Source organism: Toxorhynchites rutilus, chromosome 3 (assembly GCF_029784135.1).
Source record: "Toxorhynchites rutilus septentrionalis strain SRP chromosome 3, ASM2978413v1, whole genome shotgun sequence".
NCBI classification, from domain to species: Eukaryota; Metazoa; Arthropoda; class Insecta; order Diptera; family Culicidae; genus Toxorhynchites; species Toxorhynchites rutilus.
Window position 1 is genome coordinate 260928827 of NC_073746.1, and position 23618 is coordinate 260952444.

General features: G+C 35.9%; 2 protein-coding genes across 2 annotated transcripts in view; one reads left to right on the plus strand and one right to left on the minus strand.

The window, feature by feature from the left end:
• LOC129773125 (odorant receptor coreceptor) overlaps window positions 1-1396 on the minus strand; it is a 30235-nt gene extending 28839 nt beyond the window's left edge. Inside the window, exon 1 of the mRNA XM_055776688.1 lies at window positions 840-1396. The gene's annotated coding sequence lies outside the window, so the exon portion shown is untranslated. The remainder of the gene's footprint in view (window positions 1-839) is intronic.
• Window positions 1-23618, plus strand: part of LOC129773126 (fructose-bisphosphate aldolase-like) — a 609238-nt gene that overhangs the window by 467828 nt on the left and 117792 nt on the right. The window lies entirely within an intron of this gene.

Here is a 23618-nt window from a genome sequence, read left to right on the forward strand (position 1 = left end):
ATGTATTACCTTATTTCAATCTAATTAATTTATGAGATACAAAACAATCATCGAAATTTATTCAAGTATCTACGTATAACATGATAGTCTAGTCGCATAGGAATATTGAACGAAGTCTGAAAACATGTTAACTGTGAATAATCATAACTCAAAAACGAAAAGAATCACATCTCCGATTTTTGGATATGAAACATAGAGAATATAGCACCCTAAAATGGAAATGGCCACCTTAATAAAAAAATAAAAAAAGGGTTTATTATTTTACGATAAGGAACAGAACCATAAATTCTGAGAACCACTATCAGACATGGAATGGTTGTTTGAATGTTAATATTACAAGAAATAGTGATCACACAGGAAATCGATAGGCTATTTTGGAAGCTTGATTGAATTTTGTACAATTTCAAATTGTTACTTAAGCGAAAAATAATTTTTATTCATCATTTACGCCTCCTGCTCCTCTGATTTACTCAAAATTATGATCAATCGGGGAAGAAAAACATATCAATATGAAGTTTTTCAGGCATTTTGGGAACACAAGAAATTCAAGATTACTAGAACAAAAATTTAACCACAAAAAAAAATTACATATTACACATACACATATCAAAGAAAAAATATGTAACTAAAAGGTTTAGAAACATTTATTATATTTCTCATCATTTTGAAGCCACGAGCTTCGGTGCTCATTATTCATGAAACTCCAACCTTTCCATCCTCCAAAATCGCTAAAAAAATGGAACAGAGCCTCTAGTTTATATCATATATTATATGTATTGTATTGAATATGTATTCCCCATTTACCAGGTCGATTGTATCAAAAAAGAAAGATGTCATACCTTGATGAATTGCTTTTAGTCCTTAAAATTCCTTAAGGTGAATATTTCACGTGGATATAGGTCAATCCGAATGTTATTCCTAGTTCTTTAAATTGTGTTCTGATGATCATATATTCCTTCATCCATAACATTTGAAATTTTCTTTACTTCACCACTAACACAATGTATCATCCTCCAAATTTTTTTTTCTTAATCACTTCTGACAAACGCGTAATCAATAAGACACTCAATCAGCACTTTCAATAAACAATAAGAATGTTACACCGTCAACAAGAAGCGAGAATAATGTTTGTACTGAAAGATATAACATTTTTGCTTTCTCCAGCACTGAAACCCTGTAAACACTTCTATCCTCTGTTTCAAATCACAGCGTTCCAATGTGTCACTATACAAAGTAAAGTTTCTTTTCTTCTGTTTCCGAGGAAAAAAAGGAATTTGCAAAACAGCAAAAACTGTGGCATCCAATATGGGTGCCGAATTCTTGAATATTAAATCAACCGGGAACACGCGTCTTCCGGAGAGGACGTGTTGATACCATCTGGCAGCTTGTTCCGAGACGAATCCCCACACGTGCTGATGAAGAACGATAAAACTCGTCCTTGGTATACGTGGTCACCCAGAATACGTCGTCAAGTTCCAATCAAAACAAAAAAAAAAGGAAAAACAAAACTACCGGTCTGCTTGGTTCCTCATCATTGGCTGTCTCCTACCGCTCGGCACCGTAAACTAGCAATTAGAGACACGATTCGACCGACATCTGTTACAGCGCCGTTTAAAAAGGAACATTTTTCCCACCAGCATGATACAATTTTAATATATCCTCCTAAGACCGCGCATACATACTAGACATTGGAGTCCTCGTCACAAATAGAAAAAAGAAACTTACCACAAATTTCCCGCAGTATTTTCCATGCCTCCCAGCCGTTTTTAATCTCATTAATGTTTTATGCAAGCAGCATTTTCCCCGCCCTTTCAGCGTCGAACGGAAAACCTTCGGTAAGGCCCTGTGTATCAGTAAATGGCTTTCCCAGATTTCTGGTTTTAGGTTTGAGAGGCCTGACTTTGTTGTCGCATCAACTTTTGATACAACCGTAAATCATCTCATTCGAGGATGATTTGTATTCCGCTTGTAGCGAGCAGAAAAGTGCCTCTAATATCGTAGAAAAATCAACATAATCGGAGCTGAATTGCAACAGGACACGAATTAAATTCATACCATCTGAAAACTGATTGGGAATCGGAAGTAGAATATTGATTACTTGTTTGTAATGAAATTTTCAGAACAATCTCAAGAAAAATGGTAGGGAATTGTGAAAATGACGTTACAATCAGTCCAGTTTTTTTTTATTGGGAGTGGGAAGCACAATAATTCTGCAGAAGCAATTTCCTAATAATCTTTCAGGAACAATCATTCGATATGTACCAACCACGTCCATTATTCAAAAGGAAGCAGCCAAAGTTCCACGTCGAGGCTCAAATAATTTGGAGGAAAACGTTTGCCATCTACATTTCACCTGAATGGCAACCAAATAATAACGTAATAATCGATGTAATTAAATTTCAACAATATGGTTATGGTTACACCTGAACAATCTAGCAGACTCTGATCAAGTGATTGAGCGAAAATAATGTTTTCCTGTTTTGATTGATTTCGTTGAAAAGCTTCTGTTCATCGATCTTGTGAATAAGCAGTGGCCCAACTCGAATAAAATCAAACAACTGAGCTTATGCGTCATCCTTGCCACGCAATACCAAGAAGCAATAGATTAATTAAACATTGGAGTGGTTCAGAGAAACAAAATCAAGAATAGTGTGCCTACTAAACTTAGGGTTATGAACAAGTTGCTTTGGTATATGCTAAGAACATGAACTTTCGGCTGACAAGACCAACAAAACTTTGGGAAAAACAAAAATAATGAACAAAATAATATATTAATTTATTTCCGTCCGTTGAATTTTATTTCAATGCAGCTCGCGGCAGTAATCGTAATCGATTAGTAAGATAGAGCGCTGAATTAAATGTTTCAAAATGAATCGTTTGAAGCTAGTTTTCCTTATGTTAGTTAGTCTCATGCCCTGGTATGACTGTACACGTGACTAGATTTGACCTAGATAACTGATACCAATAGATAATGATAATGATTACCTTTATTAAACTGTTCAATAATTTGTCTCCGAAAATATTATTCTAATAAAATATAAAACAATAAAATATTATCTCATAATAGCTGGGTACAAATATTTTCAAACATATCTGTGATATAAAATAGTCGCGTTTAAAGCGTTCGAAATCTTTCATTTTTGTATTACGAGTTCAACATTTCTTACGTATTCCTTCATGTGTATTTTTAAACCCAATCTACATTAATGAGAAATTAATGCCAAAAGAGTTAAATCCAATGCACATATTGGAAACATTATTTATGTTCGAAGCTTAAAAAGAAGGGGAGGGGGCGTTTTCGACCTCATACGAAAACTTTAAAGCGATGATCGTTGTTTTTTCTCGAACAAATAACGAAAGACAACACAGTTCGACCAGCAGTAAAAAATAGCCTCTCGTCTCTTCTTTTTCTTTTTGAATTATGCATACACAGATGTTGCTATGGGAAAGAAAAGTTTTCGGAACGTGTAGAAAAGAAAGTTATACCCCGAATAATCTATCCATGTCGATATTTATCTTGTTCTGGTAAAGTGTAAGTCGATTCATTCAATCCATGGTCAAAGGATTGTGAAGTTATGCTCAAATAAATCATTTTTGGTTATCTGAAGAAAAATTATGGTTATCGGGACACTTATATATAAGGCTACCCATGTATCGCACAACGATGCAAAAAAAACTCAATTATTTTGGGATATTAATTTGTAAGTACATATTTATAATCATGAGTTATTCTATTACAAGGCTGATCGAAAAACTTTTTTGGAAAAAGCTTTTTTTAAAATTATACATCACTTCCATTATTGTAAAATTTATTGATATAAATATTATTATAATGGAAAATTGAAATATTCGATTTTTTTACATTCTCGGGTAGCTTATAACAATCAAAATGTTAACGCCCCCCGAACATAATGTAACTTATTTGTAAATAATTTAATTAATTCATGACAACGCGTAAAAGTGAGGTAAAAACCCGTTTTTCTCGAAATGTTCGTACTGAATATTTCAATAAAAAAAAATTTTCAGCATGTAAAAATACATCATAGAGCCGCCATTTTAAGGATGTTTTAAATTTTGAAAATGCGCTACGCATTAGTGGATACATTTTTACGCATTTGTACTAGCAATCTGTGTTCCTCCTACTATGAAAAGCCAACGAGCAGAGGGTTTGGTTTTTGTGGGTGCGAGCCCCACATGACATCTGGGTTAATTACAGGTAATGCTTGTATGTACAATGTAATACTGGCCACTGAAACCAGTTGGAACGACACAGTGAAAAGTGAAGAATTATTTGGTAGCAATTTTAACGTGTTTAGGTGTGATCGGGATTTGCCATTGTGTGATAAAAAATCGGGGGGTGGTGTACTCATTGCTGTAAATGCCTTGTATAGAATACTCTTTATTTATCGATAGCACAAGTACACGCCCCCGCCGATTGCGATTTTGAGATAAATTTTGATTTCAAAAAGGCAGACTACGAGCAAATTAATTGTAAGCTTAATGATATAAATTGGTCTTTTTTACTTAAAGATGAAAAGAACATACACAAAGCTGTTGAAATTTTTGATGATAATCTGTATAGAATCATAAGCGAACATGTTCCAACAAGAAAGAAAAAACTTAATACAAATTCAAAAACACCAGTATGGTTCACTCGTGATATTAAAAATCTCAAAAACAAAAAACAAAAAGCTCATAAAAGATACAAAGCCAGCGAAACTTTGGATAATTTAATCATATACAAAGATATTTGTAAAAACCTTGATGCGAAAATATCACTAGAATATGAAAGGTATATTACAAGGATAGAAAATAATATTAAATCCGATCCTAAGAAATTTTTTAATTTTGCCAGCGATAAGATGAAATCTAATAATTTTCCATCAAGTATGAAATTTGGAGAATACGTTGGATCAAATGATAGTGATATTAGTAATCAATTCGCCCGTTTTTCCAAGGTAACTACACAACAAATAACGTGGTTCGAGATTACGATTATTTTTCGTTTTTACCCGAGTGTGCAAACTCGGTCTCAATTAACAATATTACCGCTAATGAACTTCTTATCGCGCTGGAGGGTCTAGATTCATCTAAAGGTCCCGGGCCGGATGGTATCCCTCCAATGTTGTTGAAAAAGTTGGCACCGGCTTTCGTTCGTCCTTTGTCCTTGCTTTTCAATTTATCGCTAAAATTGGCAATATTTCCTTCTGTCTGGAAAAAATCATTCCTACTACCCATATTCAAATCGGGTAACCGTTCTGACATAAATAACTATCGTGGCATCGCCATATTATCTTGTATTCCCAAATTCTTTGAATCTATTGTCAATACTAAAATGTTCAATCAGTTAAAACATTATATTTCACCGAATCAACATGGTTTTTATAAAGAAAGATCCACTGCCACAAATCTGTTAGAATTTGTATCCTATTCTCTTGCGGTAATGGATAGAGGCAACGTTGTCGAGACTCTTTATACAGACTTCAGCAAGGCTTTCGACAGAGTAGATATTCCAATGCTTATTTTCAAGCTCCAACGTATGGGAGTAACTGGAAATTTATTGAAGTGGGTAGAATCTTACACAGTTTGTTCGTTTTAGAGGAAAAATCTCTAATCCAGTGAATGTCACATCCGGAGTTCCACAAGGTTCTCACTTAGGCCCTTTACTTTTCATCCTATTCGTAAATGATGTGTCACTAGTATTAACTAACCTCAACATTCTAATATATGCTGATGATATGAAATTGTACATGGAAGTAACCAAATGTAGTGACCATGTGATTTTCCAACAAGAAGTAGATGTTTTCTTCGAATGGTGCGTGAAAAGTCTTTTAGATATTAATGTGAAAAAATGTAATATTATATCGTGTGAAACGAAAACATGAAACTTATGACTTCATATGTTCTCTAGGATTTGAAACTGTAGAGATGCGTCAAAATTAGAGATTTAGGTATAATTCTTGATTCGAAACTCACTTTTGGCGAACATTACAATACAATGATCAATAAAGCAAATAGTATGCTCGGTATTGAAACACTTGAGAAACGCAGAGAAAATGCCGCAATTTCATGTTTAATTGACTTAGTTTCACACAGGATTAGCTCTGAAAACTTACATGAAAATCTAAATTTTTATGCACCAACACGAGCCTTGCGAGCACGGAATTTGTTCAAACCAACTTCATTTCGAACTTTATATGCTATGAATGGTCCATTTAATAGAATGATGAGAACGTACAATAAGTACAGTAATGTAATTGATGTGACAATTGTTGTCTACTATAGTTTGACGAAATAAAGAAATCAATCATAATCAATCCCAGATAAGGCTGGTAGAGCTTTCCTAACCTATATAAAAAAATCAGCCATTCCAAGCCAAACCGATACAGTGGTTCTCAGATTTTCGTGAAAAGTGTTAGTTTTGTTCCTTATCGCAAAATATTAGATGCGCATTTTTTTTTATTTCTTCATTAGGGTGCTCATTTCCATTTTATGGTGGTCCGAAAAATCTTTTTTTTCCAAGAATGATTTTTTTAAATTCATAACTTTTGAACTACTGGACCGATTCAAATGATCGATATATCAAATTAAATCCATTTAGCTATCTTTTTATACTTGCGAAAAAATTGGATATTGTTTTCGAAATAATTGATAGCATTTGTTTTTTTATTGTTCACATGGCTTTGGACTAGAGGGCGCCATATTTTTTTATATTTTTTTTCTTGAGAGGCTCAAATAACTCAAAAACGATAATAATCTTTGATTTTTGGATATATTTTGTAAACAAACTCAGCTGAGCAGATTCTAATATTTTGCGATAGGGAACAAAACTACCACTTTTCACGAAAATCTTAGAACCACTATGTCGGTTTGGTATTGAATGGCTGCATACTAAAACATATGCACTACACCCAAAATTAATGTTAAGCAAATATTTTGTCATCCTGATTTATTAGATTAAATGAGCCTAAAAATAAAATAAAATGTCATGACTCTCAAATGCTGGAATGGCATTTGTATAATATATACGGTATTGCATTATAAGATCAATATGAGCGAGCGAATCAAGGACACATAGGAGATAACACGCATTGAAGCTTTTCGCATATTTTGCCACATACACGACCCAGATCGAGATAGATAAAGATTCATGTTAAGTTCTTCTTTTTACTCTCAGAAAACAATTTCCAACTTCATTTTATAATGAGCTGTAATATTATCACTCATTAACGCCACAGCACCAGTAGCTATGTGGAAAGCGTGTCCTGTAAAACAGCCTCGCATTTCTTCCGGACTTGTTTCGAACCCCGTTGACATTGTTTGCACTATTTTTTAAGTGCAATCCCAAAAGTGATGAAAAAAGAAAAAAGAAAGAGATGTCTGACCCCATACATGCAAACATTTTAAAGCTTTTGAGACAGATGATTTTATTTGCTTATTTGACGCTTCAGGAGACGTAAAGGCATTTTTTCTGGCAACGCTAGTTTTTGGGTGTAGTTTCAAGATTTCAAGACATTTTTTATCCCATATATTCATTTCCTTCAGCGCATTTAGCAGTTCAGCTGTAACTAAAAGTTGCTAAATGAGCCTAAATAAAATAAACTGTTGGGATAAAAAAAATTACTTTCTTGGTGACTAAATAAACGAAATAAACTCTATCTGTTAATCTCAACTACCTCGAAAAGAGTAAGAGTGCTTCATTATGATCAAGATTAGCGCATATGCAATCCTAGTTGAAAGCAGATTTGCGACTGGCACGCGAGCTCAAATAAATTAATAACTTAATATAACTTATTGAATAACTTGGTCTTCCCCAAATAATTATTTGGTACACAACCTTAACACCTGCTTCACCATAGCGTCAGCATTGCATGCATTGATGACAGAAAACAAACAATGTTAACTGCTTGAAAAAAGGCTGAATATTTGCCTCAGCAAAGATTCATTACTAATACCCTAGCGTGAATATTTCCCTCCCGCTATCTTCCCTCCTAGTTTATATTTATCATTATTGTTGCATCGTTACAGGGCCAATGCACACGGGAGCAGATACAAATGGGGTTTCAACGTAGCGGAGATGCACTATTTTTACGTACGGGTTATGAAGCACGCACGTACGCATACAAATATCCATATACGATGGCTTGAAGCAACTAAATATACACACACTTATCTCCGTTTTGCGCTCTTCTCAACAGAAGCCCTTTCTGTTAATATTGCTAGTCTAGATTAGCTCAGCTGTCATCCTTTGTGGAGAGAGTTTTCCTATCGTTATGCGAAACCAAATCACTGACAAAATTACAGAACATTTATTTTCTTGGTGAGCTGACGATAGCCTAGCTTGATGTTCACCCACACAATTGCAATGCAATGGCGTCAGTTTGATGTAATGATTGCAATGCCAGAAACATCAGCGATTGAGTAATTTAGTCGCGTCCACAGCTCAATCCGAAACGAAGACATGTGATGACGTAAAACAAGGAAGAACTAGCGATATTCATTGCTTTGAATATAGAACAATAGTGAAAGTTTCCTTGCTTGAGACTTTAAACTCCTTCAGTTCATTCGTCACTAACCTTCAAAAAGGCCCTTGGAAAACTTTACTTTATCCATCATATTACTCCTCCACCCCCATTGTCTTGAGAAAGGCATTCGATCCCTCGCCGTCCAGCTCACCCAGCAACGATGTTGTTCAGTCGATTCCCTCACGAAGAATGAAAGTTTGCCAGGGGTCAGGTCAGGTTTTGTATTATAGAGACATCAAACTATCTCAGTCCATTCGTCTCTAGCTTTGAGAAAGGCTCTTAGAAAACTTGACTCTACACCCAAACTAGCGTTGGCAGAAAACATGCCATCTTTGGCAGAAAAGATGCCATTTCCTGGTCATGAGAGTCAAATGCGCAAATAATGAGCTATTTTGAAGCTTAAAAATGGTTTGTATGTATGCGAGCAGACATCTCTTTCTGTTTTCATTTCTCTTTTCATTTGGGATTGCGCAAAAAAAAAGTCCATACGACGTCAATGGGAATCGAACCAAGGCCGGCTGGAATGGGAAGTTACTTTACACGACCACGCTATCCATATAGCTGCCAGCGCTATTATAAAGGAGCGTGATAATATTACACCTCATCATAAAATGAAGTTGGAAGGTGTTTTCTAAGCCGATAAAGAAAAACATGAACGAGAATATATATTTCTCTGTCTGGGCCGTGTATTTGGCAAACTATACGAAAAGCTTTCATTTAAATGTGTCTCCTGTTTCGCTCCCTCATATTGGCTCTAGCATATATATTATACAAATGATATACATGTATTGGGGAGTAGAGCATTTTATGTTATCTTTCAGCTCATTTAATGTAATAAATCGGGATGCCAGAAAATGTGCTAAAAATAAACTTTGGGTGTACTCCTGCACTACACCTCCACCCTCATTGCCTTGAGAAACGCACTCGATCCCTCGTCGTCCAGCTAGTCCAGCAACGTTGTTGCCCAGTCGGTGCCCACGAAAAGAATGATGTTTTGAAAGTTTGCCTCTGCTAGATACACTGTTTATACTCTAGGCAAATATTCCACTTCGTTCTTCTTCTTTTCCTTTGTTCACGGAGACTTTACATTTTACGATTTCCCCTTCTTTGCACGACAATAAGTTGCCCGTTATTGACAGCTTTGTTCGGGAAAGCAAACAAAGGACAGAACAAATGTAAGAGGAAATGGGAATGCTTCCAATTTTCATCAATTTAAACTATATACAGACTATGATTGTAATGTATAGCATATCAAACAAATTATGGGAAATTTCCGATTCGTTTGGTATGTAAATCGCAAAAATCCGTTCTCGGCAAAAATGGTTATTAACGTTAACTTTATTACATAAAAACGTTACCTGTTTTATGATTTGGCACTCTTAACCCTCTACCGCCCAAGTTTTTAATTTACCGCCCTAGTTTTTCATTTATCTATACTCCTAGCAGAAAGCTACCAGCATAAAAACAATATGTATGTGTGATAGATGAAAATATTCTAAAGACGTTCTAGTGGGGGTGCACATTGAAAATAATGTCTGAATAATTTGAAGAGAGAATCCGCGAAGCCCGTCTAAAGGCGGGCTTGGGCTGTAGACGGTTAATGAAAGACGTCTACATCAAAATTCGAGGGGTTGTATCCGAGACACGACCGCTTAGGACGCCGGTCTATGCAATCTTTTTTTCATTTGTTGGTTGTTTAGTAAAAAGTTCCGGGGACCCTGAAATTTTTTTAATGGTTTGCGTGGTTTTGTAGAATCATTTCGAGAAGCAACGATTCGTTCTTGCCTTTGCGAGAAGAATACACTAACTGGTCATATGTCGCAATTTGTTTCTTTATATCAATGCACGCATTGCACTGAGCATTTAACGAGAGACATCTTCCGTGCATCGCAATTCAACGAGCATCAAACACGCGTCTAACAGATGCACACAGTTGCAGCGACAAAAATGAAACATGGAAACACATTTCATGTGAAATATTCGCTAGTGTTCACAGCTCGAGGGGAAACATTAAACAAAAAACGAGCGAAATAAGCGATCTTTGTTGTTTCGGGCATAGAAAGATTCTGAGAATTTTCCTCAGAGGAGATGACGCTAGCGACAGCTAACTTACTATCAGTGGCGTCGAGTGAAGCTTTCGCACCCGGGGCGCATCCCCCGCTGCCAGAAAAGTAGAAACATTCGCACCCAGAACGGAAGAGTCGGTGTCGCGCCCGGGGCGGAAGGATCGATTTGCATCCCCACTCCCCGCCAGAAAAGGAATCAATCGTATTTATCCAGTTTCTTCATATAAATTCGGTTCATTCTGCACCCCTAAAATCGTGCATTCGACCTTCTGGGACTGATCGACCTTCTGGGACTAAGTGACAATGAAGGTATGGAAAAATTTATTATCGAATTTAAAGAAACGACCGTGTACATTTTGTTTATTTTCCGAACAACATCACCTGTGCGAAATTTCAGCTCAATCGGACTTTTGGATGATTTAGGGGTGGGTCAAGCACTCAAAGTTTCGATTTTTTGGCCAAAAGGTTGATTTTCGGCCAAAATTTTTTTTTTTCGTTATAACACCAGATCTCGACATTTTATGCATTTTTAAGGCATTTAGCATCGAACACATTTTTTTTCGATTGTCCAAATTTCGTATTTTCGTCCTTCCTTTGGTAGATTTTTGAACTTTGAGCGTTTTGAGAAACCCCTAAATCATGTCCAATTGAGCTGAAACTTTGCACAGGTAATGTTCTTGATAAACAAAATATACATGGTCGGTTTTTGAAATTTGACATGACAATTTTCGCTGCCACCCTAGTGTACAGTGAACGTTTGTAGTCAGCCATCGTAGTACTCTACAACATCTTATTGGACAGTTTGTCCCTGGAAGCTTAGGAAGTCATCGATCATTGTTTTCCGAAGACTGACGGATGTAATAGCGGTGAAGCATTTCTTTGGAATGGCTATGGAACGAGACATCCATAATCGGATCATGCGTTTTCATCAAGGAAGTTATTTCTAAAACTTGTTACATTTTTTTTAGTAGTTAAGACTCTTAGTGTATCAAATTTAGATTTATTTAGTAATGAATCATCATGATAGGTTTAACTATACCTAACACCTCGGAACACTTGTTTGACTTTTTATAAGCGCAATTAATAAGTTCAAATGTGACATTCGGGTTTAAAGTAACTAGAGCTCTGGAACTTTCAATACATAATGAGCCCTGCAACAGTGAAACCAAATTCAAATAATAAAGGTTTCTACAAGGAGTATGCAATTTATAGAACATCAATCACTCAGCAGCACACAAAAACAACTTAATTCATTGCTGGCCGAACAGTTGAACTAACGGATCTGTTCGCAAATCATTTCAAAAAAGTTTCACAATTTGGTGATACAACGATGCAATAAGCTATTTACAATCAGCGCCCATTAGTTTCTCTCTCCACGGCTACACACTAGTTGAATGTATGTAATCCAGGCATCCTTTTTTGCTGAGTAACATATTCATAGCAACGTGTAGGAGAAACAGAGGCCCCAACCTATATCTTGTTACACTACGTGTATTCACCAGTATCCTTTAGCCACGGCCGGATTTTATCGAGAGAAAAATAAGGGAATCATAAACACTCGCCCTCCCTTCGTGGTCATTTAACGGTTTACCCTTTGCATTGAGCTGAATCAGCCTATCAATGTGTATATTTCTTCCTTGTCGCTAGTATACGTTCGGCACGTATCAAGTTCAGTGAGCTTCAGCCAAGAAGAATCAGACCTCGTGCTTCAGAGATAGTCGATCTGCTAGCAGGAGGAAGACATGATTCCCTTCCGTTGGTTGAGGAAGGCGCATGAAGCGACAGACAAGCTTAGAGTTATATGCCACAGTCAGTGTTTCTCCTCGTTGTCGCTCTGCTTTGTGGAGCGGGGGCCATTTATGCAATATACTCTCCCGCTTCGTGTGCTTTACTAACACTTCAGAGGTCTCTGATAAGCGAACTCGCTTCTCAGCTGTTTTCCCGCACTTTTGTTTGTACACAAAGCGGGCAGGACAGAGCACCGGAGAGTGAGTACCCCACAATTGTGCTGCTCTCCCGAACTCTCGGCGACTCTCGATCGTACTCTCGCTGTAAGGAGATATGTTGTCGATGAGAAGTCAGCTATCATGATTGCCAGAACATATTCTTCTTTCATCTTGAATATATCATTGCTATCGTTCAGATACGAGTGTTTTAGTCCTTCCCCACTTTGTGTTATGACACTCACAATTATCTCACGAAAAGTTCTCTACATCTGGCAGCACTAGCGGCTTCTCAGAAAAATTCGCCACTAGTAGCGTATGGTCGGAACTCCCTCGGTTCTTCCCAAGCGAAAGGATGCTGCGAGTTTGGTTTTCCCAGCGGCAGATTTTCACCAGTTGAAAATGAGATTTGCTCGCGTACGGGTTGGTAGCGGTAGCGATACTCTAGTTCTGCGGGAGCCCAAGTGTTCAATCCAGGCTTAGGAGTGTTTGGCCTGACTGAAAGTGTTTTTTTTTGTTGCCACCTTTGTCGGGTAATCCCCCGAAAGCGTTTGTGAACTTCGAGAGTGTGAAATTGAAGCATGTGCAAATAATAATGAATGGTGCATAGATACAAGTGTTATGAAATGTGCAGAAATATATTCACAGTTAGGCTCGAATCGGAAGGATATAGCCGACAAAGTAAATAATTATTCCTACTAAGTACGCTGTTCAGTTAACTGAATAGTATAGTTGAGGATGGAATCTCACGGAAATGAGAAGCAATTCCATACAAAGTGACAATGGATCGCATTCTATTTAAGGATATACAGCGGACTTTGACATAGACGATAAGAGCGTCGGGAGGGGATCAAATTGTTCCACCCATCGTTCGTTGGTCTTCGCCTCTATCTGGTTGGATGGAAAGGTTTGGCTCGTATTGAATTTCAATATTGGTCATTGAAGAGACGTTAGATGATAATTCCGGATATACACACAGAGACAACAGCCAGTTGGCGGACACAACTCGACGTGAAACTGAAGCTTCGAGCTGGAGCAAGTATACGGAGCGGGAAGAAGCGAAAGTGTGCACAGTTTATTACCACCGCCGGGCTCGAAGAAAGCAAAAGCAGGGTGTTATGCAATCGTGCTCGCCTTTTTTCGCCTCTATTTCTGGGCTCCTTTTACTATTGGGTTTTCCTTGCATGAAAGGAAAGCTGCGGAGTAGATTAGTAACCCGCCGATCGCTTTGGCAGAAAAGTTACTAAAATGATTATGGGAATGCATTTAGTTTGGGTGTAGCTGCTGGGGAGAGCGCATAGAGCATTGTGGGCGTATGAGGTGAAGAACTACGATGGACATTCCATTTAGCTAATTTGAAATTTTGATTGGCTAGTTTGAACTGGATTTGAACGGAACGTAAGCATTTTCCAATGGTAATTTGAGCTCACAACTAATGCTGGAAATGATAGATCTCATGGATGTTATCTATTTAATAAGGACCGTATATGAGAATACTTAAAAGGTTTGAAATTCAGACTGCTTGCCGCAGATGTATTTATTTTATTGATAGTCCTACGCAAGATGATCATCATTAGTTTAGTTTTTTTGTATCTGTATTATAGTGACTTTCAACTCATGTGGCTGGTTCGTCACTTTTACTTCCATTTTTGGAAGAATGTCGGGAGTGAGAATTGAACTCGTGACCTTTAGCGTGAGAAGCATGGATGTTACCACTACGCCAGATCGCCTCCAGTTTAGATATTTTTGTGCACTACTACCGAAATCTAAATATAATAATGACCTAATAACTATACATTGCGGATATGGCAAAACGACACATTGCGAATATTCTCAGAGAATCAAATTCGTTGCATGAAGAAGGCACTACCACCTGGATCAAAAATCTCCCGGAATTTATTCAGGAAATGAAAAATACATCGTTATACATCAATATCGATATTGTCCCCTTCAAAATACTCCCCATCGACTGCAACGCACTTATGCCAGCGATTGATCCAATCCATTATCTTATCTCGGATGCTGAAACGTGGTTTCTTGAGTCGTTCGAATAGGAAAAAGTCGCAGGGAGCCAAATCAGGTGAATTCGGTGGTCGCTGAATGGTATTCATTCTTCAGCCAAATGTTCACGAATAACGATTGATTTTGCAAATTTTACAAATTGTACAAAATCGAGGCACGCACAATAGCAGATGTACTCAATACAGCGTAACTTTTAGAAATGTAAAACTATCACACTACAAACTTTATAAAATGTCAATGACAGATGTGCCAACCTACAAAAAACAATGAAGATAAAAACGGGTGACTGAAAGCGCCATACGGTGATGATTCCGGGAACTTTTTGATCAAGGTAGTATGTGTCTTCTCTCTTTTTTTACACATGAAAACTCGTGGATCTTACAGTCACCAATTGGAAAACGAAGGATTGTTAGTATGATACCGAGGGGCAGAGGCAGTGGCATCGACTGGGTGGTGCGATGGGGGTGGACCGCCCCCGGGTGCACGATTTTAGGAGTGCAAAATGGATTTATATGAAGAAATCGGATAAATATGATTTATTTCTTTTCTTGTATTGTTTTTGTAGAATGTTACCCTGGTGATCGTCATTAGGTACGTGCTGATGTGTAACAAGTTTTTGTACTCAGTTAAGCTCTCACTCCTTGTATACACATGCGCTCTGGCTAATGAGCACGCTTCGAAACACAGATCAAATTTTTTGTTGTCAGTGTTCCGGTAAAAATAAAAAATGCCCGGTCTTGATAGCGAATAGCTTCAAGCTAAAAAATACATTTATTTTTATTTATATCCATTTACTTTTATATGAATTACTTACAATTCGGTGCACTTCTAGGCAAATAAATCAAATTCAATAGTATTTACAAATTTTAGATTTCAGTTGTTAACGCTTCTCTGTCACTATACAAAATGGTTTTATAAAGTGATTCTCTATAGACTCTTGTGCTGTAAACCATAATCTAATTAATTTCAGGCAAAGCTGCCAGAGTTTCAGTTCGTGTGGCGTCAGTCAGCCTCGTTTTTGCTGAGTTTTCCACCGTGTTTTGCGCCGTATTTCTATACCTGATTCACACAGTGCTTAAATCTGGTTTGCTTTCTCTGATGAGTTATTTTTTCTTCAAATAACGTGCCACTCGCATACAATATCTGATTCACACAGAGTTGCGCGATATATTTATTTACTGACACAACCACCCGACCGATACAACCATACAGTGTCAGACTCACGGCGCTTTATGATTGTTCACCAACACAACCACCACAACCGGCACGACCAGCACGAGAAACTGTGGTTCAACCACATCGTCACGCGAATCGTGTCTCACGAGCGCTCCACCACCTCGCTTCATCTGGCCAATTTGCGCCGTTCTATCTGTTTTCATTAGCCACAAAAATAGGCGCTAGATCGCGCCAAGATGCTCGCGCTATACGCGTCTCAATTTGCGCCTGGCCTTATGCTTTGCTTAGAATGAGGCGCGTATCACACAAGTAAAAGGGATGTTTAGTATCAGAATTCTGTGCTGTGTTCATTCGGTGCTCTCGTGTTTATGATTTTTTTACACTTTGTCCTAAGAGAGAATACGTGTTTGTTACGAACGCGTGCTGATGAAAATTAAACTCAATTTAAGCGCAGCGTATGTTTTCTGAAGACTGGATGTAATACATGAGCAATTTGCCTAATGCTTGATTCGATCTAACCACTCCACTTACAAGAACTCACTGTTTAGGAATTAAAATGAAATTAGACAGTACTACTCTATGGTATTTCTGTACACTCTCCAGTCATATGTTGTGAGCAAATTTACATTATACTACTCGCGTTGCTCGTGAATCGAGTTATGCGAGTAACGCATGTGCCAGGACGAACTTGATTTAATTTTTGCTTACTATCGAAACCCAACCCAGTGGATGTCAATGAAGTATGTATATACAGGGTGGTTCAGAGTAACTGTCTCTAATAAAAAATTTTATACAAATAAAACGATTAATTTATTTTTGACAAGGTAAACTCGGTGTTCGGATTTCCGGTATTGATTTTTATAGTAATTTGTTCGTAACAGTTCAAAACTGGGAATAGCTTATTTATAATGAATAAATAAAGTTAATAATAAATTACACTTACGTTTTTTGGTTTTATAACATGAAGCCGAACAACTTTCTATTATTTCAATTAAACTCTTTGGGTCCTAAAATAATTTTTTTGTAAAATATTTAACAAACCCCTAATGAATTTACCTTTCTGCTAATTTTAATTTAATCAATCATATTTGCATTTTTCGAAAATTACATCCTATTTCTTTTAACTTTAGTCTTTTAGCTCTTTCGCAATCCACTATGGTTTTAAACTTCTTTCACTTTGAGATTTCGATTGCGTAATTTTCTTCGATTATTCTTAGGTATTTATCAAACGTCTCTTGGAACGGTCCATAGTGGATTTTTGGTAGCTTAGACAACACGGTTGTGTCCCATTTACCCGAATATAATTCACCCGAAACAATTTTATCGAATCGCATCTACCCAAATGTAACAAATACCCGAACGTATTAGGTAAAATAGGTATAATCAAGTGTAGTGGTTTTGAAAACTAAACTGAAAAATCTGTATTCTGTATAGCTCTGAGCATTTTAACTCACCCCATGTTTTTCTCAACCCTGGGGTAAGTTGAAACCAGTGAAAATCGACTATTTTTTACACATTGCTGCGGATGCCGGACGTTATTTATCGGTGGCTGCTGTATGAATTCCTTATCCACGCTAGATGTAAACTTCATTCCCATTACATTGGCCTCAAAATAAATTTCATAACGAAAAAATAAACTAATAATAAAATTTGCGCTGCAGTGGGATTAAACTTTCTATCCATATATGTGGTATTCGAGTGTACATGTTTTTCGTAAATGCTGTAGAATCTCGTCGTGTTATAATACTGTTATTTTGTCTCATTATCTGTATTTTTTTTTCTTTTTTAACTGATTTCAATATCTGATTCTATGAATTTTATGTGGACTGCTTGAAACTGACAACTTTCTCATACGTGTATAGGCTGCGTAATCCAAATGGCTGTATAATGTTTATAATCGAATTTGAAAGTCTATCATTGAATTGCACTATGAACTGCTGCCCCATCCACCGTATTCTCCAGATTAGGCCCCGTACGACATTTTTTTGTTTCCAAACTTGGAAAAGTCATTCGCCGGGCAGAAATTTGAGTCGAATGAGGAGGCCTACTTTACAGACCTCGAGAAAACGTATTTTTCAGATGGATTAAAGAAGCATCGCTTTTGTATTTTTTGTAGGCTAAGTACTTATCGAACTGCCCTCGTATATATCTTTCTCATAACTTCGGAAAATATAGTATGCAACGCCGCTTTTTCTCGTTTTTGCTCTACCCGCGTAATATACGAGTTTTTTGGATACCAGTCGATGTTGAAATATTATCATTTTAATAACACTTATCAGGATTAAATATGCAAAAAACAGCTTCTAATTAAATATAGCTGTAAATAATACATTCGGGTTAATGTTACTTTCGAGTATTTGTTGCATTCGGATAAATGTTCACTTGAGTAGGTGTTCCATTCGGGTATCTCTCGCATTCGAGTATTTGTTACATTCGGTTGATTAAAATTTAGGAAAATGTCTTTCGGGTAGCTGTCGTTCGGGTATATGTCTTTTGGGTAAATGTGAAACAATCAGAAAACACACACCTCCATGCAAAAAAAAATATATTGGGATTCAAATCTGACGAAGAAGCGATTATTAGAATTTGCAACAGTCTACAGTAGTTTCTGATTAATCAGCAGTTCCATGCCAAACTGATATAGTGATTCTCAGATTTTGAAATTGGCATTTTGTTCCTTATTTTTTATTTTTTCCATTTCATGAGAGTCAGAAAAATCATGTTTTTCCCTTTTCCAAAATTTATAACTTTTGAACTACTGGACCAATTCCGATGATCGACATACCAAATTGAAGCCAATGAGTTGGTCTTCTTTATTACACTTTCGAAAGAATAGATTTCTTTTTCGTAATTATTGTTTGTATTTGTTTTTCATAGTTTACATGGTTTTTCGAATAATGATTTTTCAAAATTAAAATGTTTTCTACTTTCGTTCAATATTCCTATGCGACTAGACTATCATGCGCATACATTGATTTATAGCGACTGTAAAATGGTTAAATTAGCAATACTTACTATTACGTTATACGTATAACAGTTCGGCTGAAATGTTCATAAGGTTGACGTCTAGATAGTGCCTCTTTCAAAAATCTACTTGACTAGCACAAAGCACCGTCTTTCAATGGATACGCGTCAAAATTTGACAGCAATCGGTCGATTGGTTCGTGAGTTACAGCATTGAAAGTGAAGCAACTTTTGTTATAGTGAAAAAATGGAAAAAATCACAAATCAATGAAAACGATGGCAAAATTGCATGAATTGGGCTTCGAATTGCTTCCGCATCCACCGTATTCGCCAGATCTGGCTCCCAGTGACTATTTTCTGTTCGCAGACCTGAAGAGAATGCTCGCTGGCAAGAAATTTAAGACCGATGATAAAGTGATTACCGAAACTGAGGCTTATTTTGGAAAAACCGAAAGAGTACTATAAAAATGGTATCAAAAAATTGCAAGATCGCTATAATCATTGTATCGCTCAAGAAGGCAATTATATTGAATAGTAAAATTGAATTTTGCAAAAAAAAAGTTTTACAGTGTTACCTTATAAACTTTTAGCCGAACTGTTAGACTATCAAAATCGATGATTGCTTTTGTATCTCATAAATTAATTTGAATGAATTTAGGTAATACATCTTTTCCGGTCCAGAAGGAATTCCATATTTCCATTTTGATTAGATTCAAGATTTTTATAAGACAAGCTTATGGTTTCTAACTATCCACATGGCAGGCTCGGAATAAAATTAATTCATCTGTTATATTTTCATTAACCTACCTGCGCAACCAAAACATGTTAACTTTGAACATTCATAACTCAAAAACGAAAAAAAACGCCTCTCTGATTTTTGAATATGTCATGTAAAAATACCTCACCTTTCAAGAAAAAATATGACGCCCTTGGTCCCGAAACCATGTAAACTATAAAGAACTAATACAACCAATAATAACAAGAATAAAATCCATCGTTTTGTCAAGTAAATACTAGCTCGTTAGACTTCATTTGATGTGTCAATCCCCTGAATAGGTCCAGTAGTTCAAAAGTTATGAATTTTTGAAAAGAGTCATTTATGGAAAAAGGAAAAAAAGTAGATTTTTTGGATCACCCTAAAATAGAAATGGGCACCCTAATAATAAATATAAAAAAATACGGGTCTAATATTTTGCGAAATGTCATTCATAGAATACACTTATATAACATTTTGTTCAATTTTTCTCAATTGGTTTTTTTTAACTAGAATCTGATTTAAGGGGGTAGTACACTATGGAAACTTGAAAAAATTTAAAAAAAAATCTACCCTTAAATGTTCTCTGGGATGTCTACTTTACTGTAGTTTTCGTCCCAGGTTTGCTCGATGCTACGTTCGAAGCCAATTAGTGGACCTAAGTCTTTGCGTAAGGAGCGCGGATCCAAAACTTAAAACACGGTTTTTCTCGAAACTACGTTTTGCAAACCGGTGGGAGTTCTACCTCCGGAACGGTCAATCAGATTGTGATGAAATAATTTTTCCCAGATTTTCCACTCAATTTACTGTCATCGTATGTAGGATTTTTTTGGTATTTTGGAAAATAAAATTTTAGTGAATTTTTAATCTCGAACGCAAAAAACGCATTTTTTTACAAACAATGTCACCATTTCGTCAAAAATCAATATTTTGAAAAAATCCTAGGTACGATGACAGGAAATATATCCAAGATTACATAAAAAAATGCAAGAGTTCAACAAACCGATTGCGGCTATTCAGGGGACAGTCCAATTGACACCAATTCATTTTTTGTTTGTTAAATTAGATATACCTAATAAAAATGTGATACCAGATTAATCATAGTAATTTATTTTCTCGTTGAAAAAAGTCGCGAAAATCATTTACTTTTTACGATGTTCATAGTGTACTACCCCATTAAGAAAACGGTCATTTAAAAATAGCTCAAATTGTTGAAAACATACTTTTTTATAAACCGATGTAACAAAAAATGGTAACTCTTATAGAAATATGTTCTACAAGTAACTTTTGGAAAATTGTCTGACAACACGCACTTTTGAACTAAAATTCGATTTTCTCAAAACGGTATAAAATGACCGCTATTGGTTATTTTTTCATGAAAATTTCTACACTTGGCTACAAATCTACGTATGGACAAAAAATTTGTTGTTAGAAAACTTGTTTTTCTTAAATATGCTCATTTTGTAGCCAGGAAGTTTTTGTTTAACTTTTCAACCATTAGAGTAATTTCTGAAATGACCATTTTGTTAAAACCTAATTTTAGTTTTCAAAATGCATTTTTTGCAGTGTGATACATGAAATGAAATTTAAAAACAAATAATGAAAATTCAGGTTACCAATCTTGAGCTATATAGACAAATTTCATACCAATTCGACTGGCCGTTGGCAGCACCATCTCAGATAGCAGTGGAACGTTGTGGGTGTAAAGACATGGGTCATTTACACAACGTTGCATACTCGAAATATTCGAAAAAAATTAGACAACTTTTTGGAAAAAGCCATTTTTTTCATAATTTTTTAAAAAAATTTTTAACTTAAAAACTATGATACCTGCAGAATTTTTGTCAGAGGATGAACTGTAGCAAATTGTTTGAATTTTCACAAAAAAAATACTAAAAATTTTTTGGGAAAAAATTTCGCTGGCAAAAAAGTTATTTTAAAATTTAAAATTCATTTCCTCAAAAACGTAATTTTTTTAAATTCCCAGAAATATATATATATGAATAGCCCTTACAATTTCCAACGAGTCGTTCATACATCGGAAGGTGGGCACTTTTACAGGGAAAGTTTCGAACAACAACTTTTTCATGTTTTCTTTGAAAAAAATACTTATCTTAATTTTGTTTAAAGTCAAGATAACGATATACTGTATTCGACAAAGACTCCTAAAAAAATAATGTTTTGCCTCCTGAAGACTCCTGAAAAAATAATGTTTTGCTCGTAACATTTTTGTGTGTTCTCACGTTTGACATGTTCTGGACATGTCTCTAAATAGAGAAAAGTTAGCAGAGCATTTAAATTGCGATAATTTATACATAAAAATGTAACGAATTAAACATTAATACTTTTTTTTCAAAGAAGAAAAATTAAAAAGTTGTTGTTCGAAAATTTTTTTTTCCATATAGATGTGCCCATCGTCCGATGTATGGAAAACTTGGTGGAATTTTTTTTTTAATTTTAATATTTTTTCATATTTTTTTTAATATTTTTTTTTCTTTGTTAGGGACCCGTCGCATGTGTCGTCAATTTCGACCAATCAGGAGTGGGTATTCCCGTTCGGATAGGGGTTGAGATTTTTCAATTGTTCGATAGTTAGTTTCATGACGTATATTATTTCCTTCAATATAAAAAATTGTTATGGAGTGCCGAAATCGATTGACGCAAAAAATTTAATCAATTCATCATGAAATAACTGAGCAATAAGCGTTTGAAATTCGACAATTTTCAAGATGTGTTCTATTTTCGATTTGTACCCCAATATGTTCCCGAAAGACGTAATCCTACGTCAAAATTGTCTTTTTCCAAAAAGTAGTCCAATACTTTTTCGGCTATTTCAAGTATGACCCTTGTCTTTACACCCACAACGTTTCACTACTATCTGAGATGGTGCTGCCAACTCCTAAGACGAGTTGGTATGAAATTCGTCATAGATTTATAAAAAAAGCATAACAAAAACGTATCGCTTATTTAAGAAGGCAGTTTAGAATAATTTTGGAAAAAAATGAATATGTAAGGATACTTAATTAAATATCTCCACATCCATAAAATTTGAATGAGTTTCGATAGAGTGCTGCCTACTCTATAGAGTATTTAGCGAGAAATTCGTCAAATGGGAAAAGTTGTAGCTAGGCTAGCGAGGGGCAATATTTTAAATGATTCATTTGTAATTATTTTATCACAATAAAGTTGTATTTATAAAGAAAACACGGCGAAAACATGGCTGCGCAACTAATAACAATACGGCTTCTACAACAATTGAAAGAGTTGAAAAGTAATAATGAACTCGATATTGACATTGATAGACAAACTGTTATACCTACATATAGTTCCAGCCATGTTTTTACAACACCGGATAACTACATGGAAATCCTAGCTTATCTAGCATAAACTTCCGGATAAAATGCTTGCAGATAATAAAAATCGAATTCTTTCACAGCTATCGTTAACAGCGACTTTTCCCCCCGCGCGTGAATGAAAATAGATAGATAAAAAAGAGAGAAAACTGTAAAGGAATATTGTTTTTCGATATTCCAATTTCAGGACGAATACAAAATATGTTCAGCAGCAGTCGTGCGACTCCCAACGAGCATTTAGAAACTGAATATACGGAAACGAATAATAATAAAACAAGAAAGCTGAAGTGAATGCTGGGCCTGAATTGGTTCCCATGCATGCTAGTGAATGGCAAGATCAACATGAGCATGGGGCTCTATGGTATTGATTATTTCAGTAGATGTTTGATGCTTTTGTCCCTTTTTGGAATTTTCATTTTGGATGCATTAATGGAAGTATGATCACATGACCAACGCTCTATTGTTTGGGTTTCATTTTCTGGAACAAAGTATTGAAAACACTGAAGAATGGCACAAATGATTATTCTTATGTCCACATCCATAAATTAACCATTTTGAAGCGACACTATTCAAGAAGGATATATCGGAACTGCGAAGGCAGAAAACATTCTCTCATCTATCATCGATGGACCGTTTGGACACTTTTCTTGCCATACATAAGTAAGGTGAAATCGTTACAATCAAATGGGAGTCAATCATAGTTATGAGAATATGGAACTGTTGCTTGCATTACTGATATCCTCGCAATATTAATATTAGATCGTCCAAAATGTTGGTCTATCATTTACTTCTTCCAAGAAGTTCCTTCCAAACAA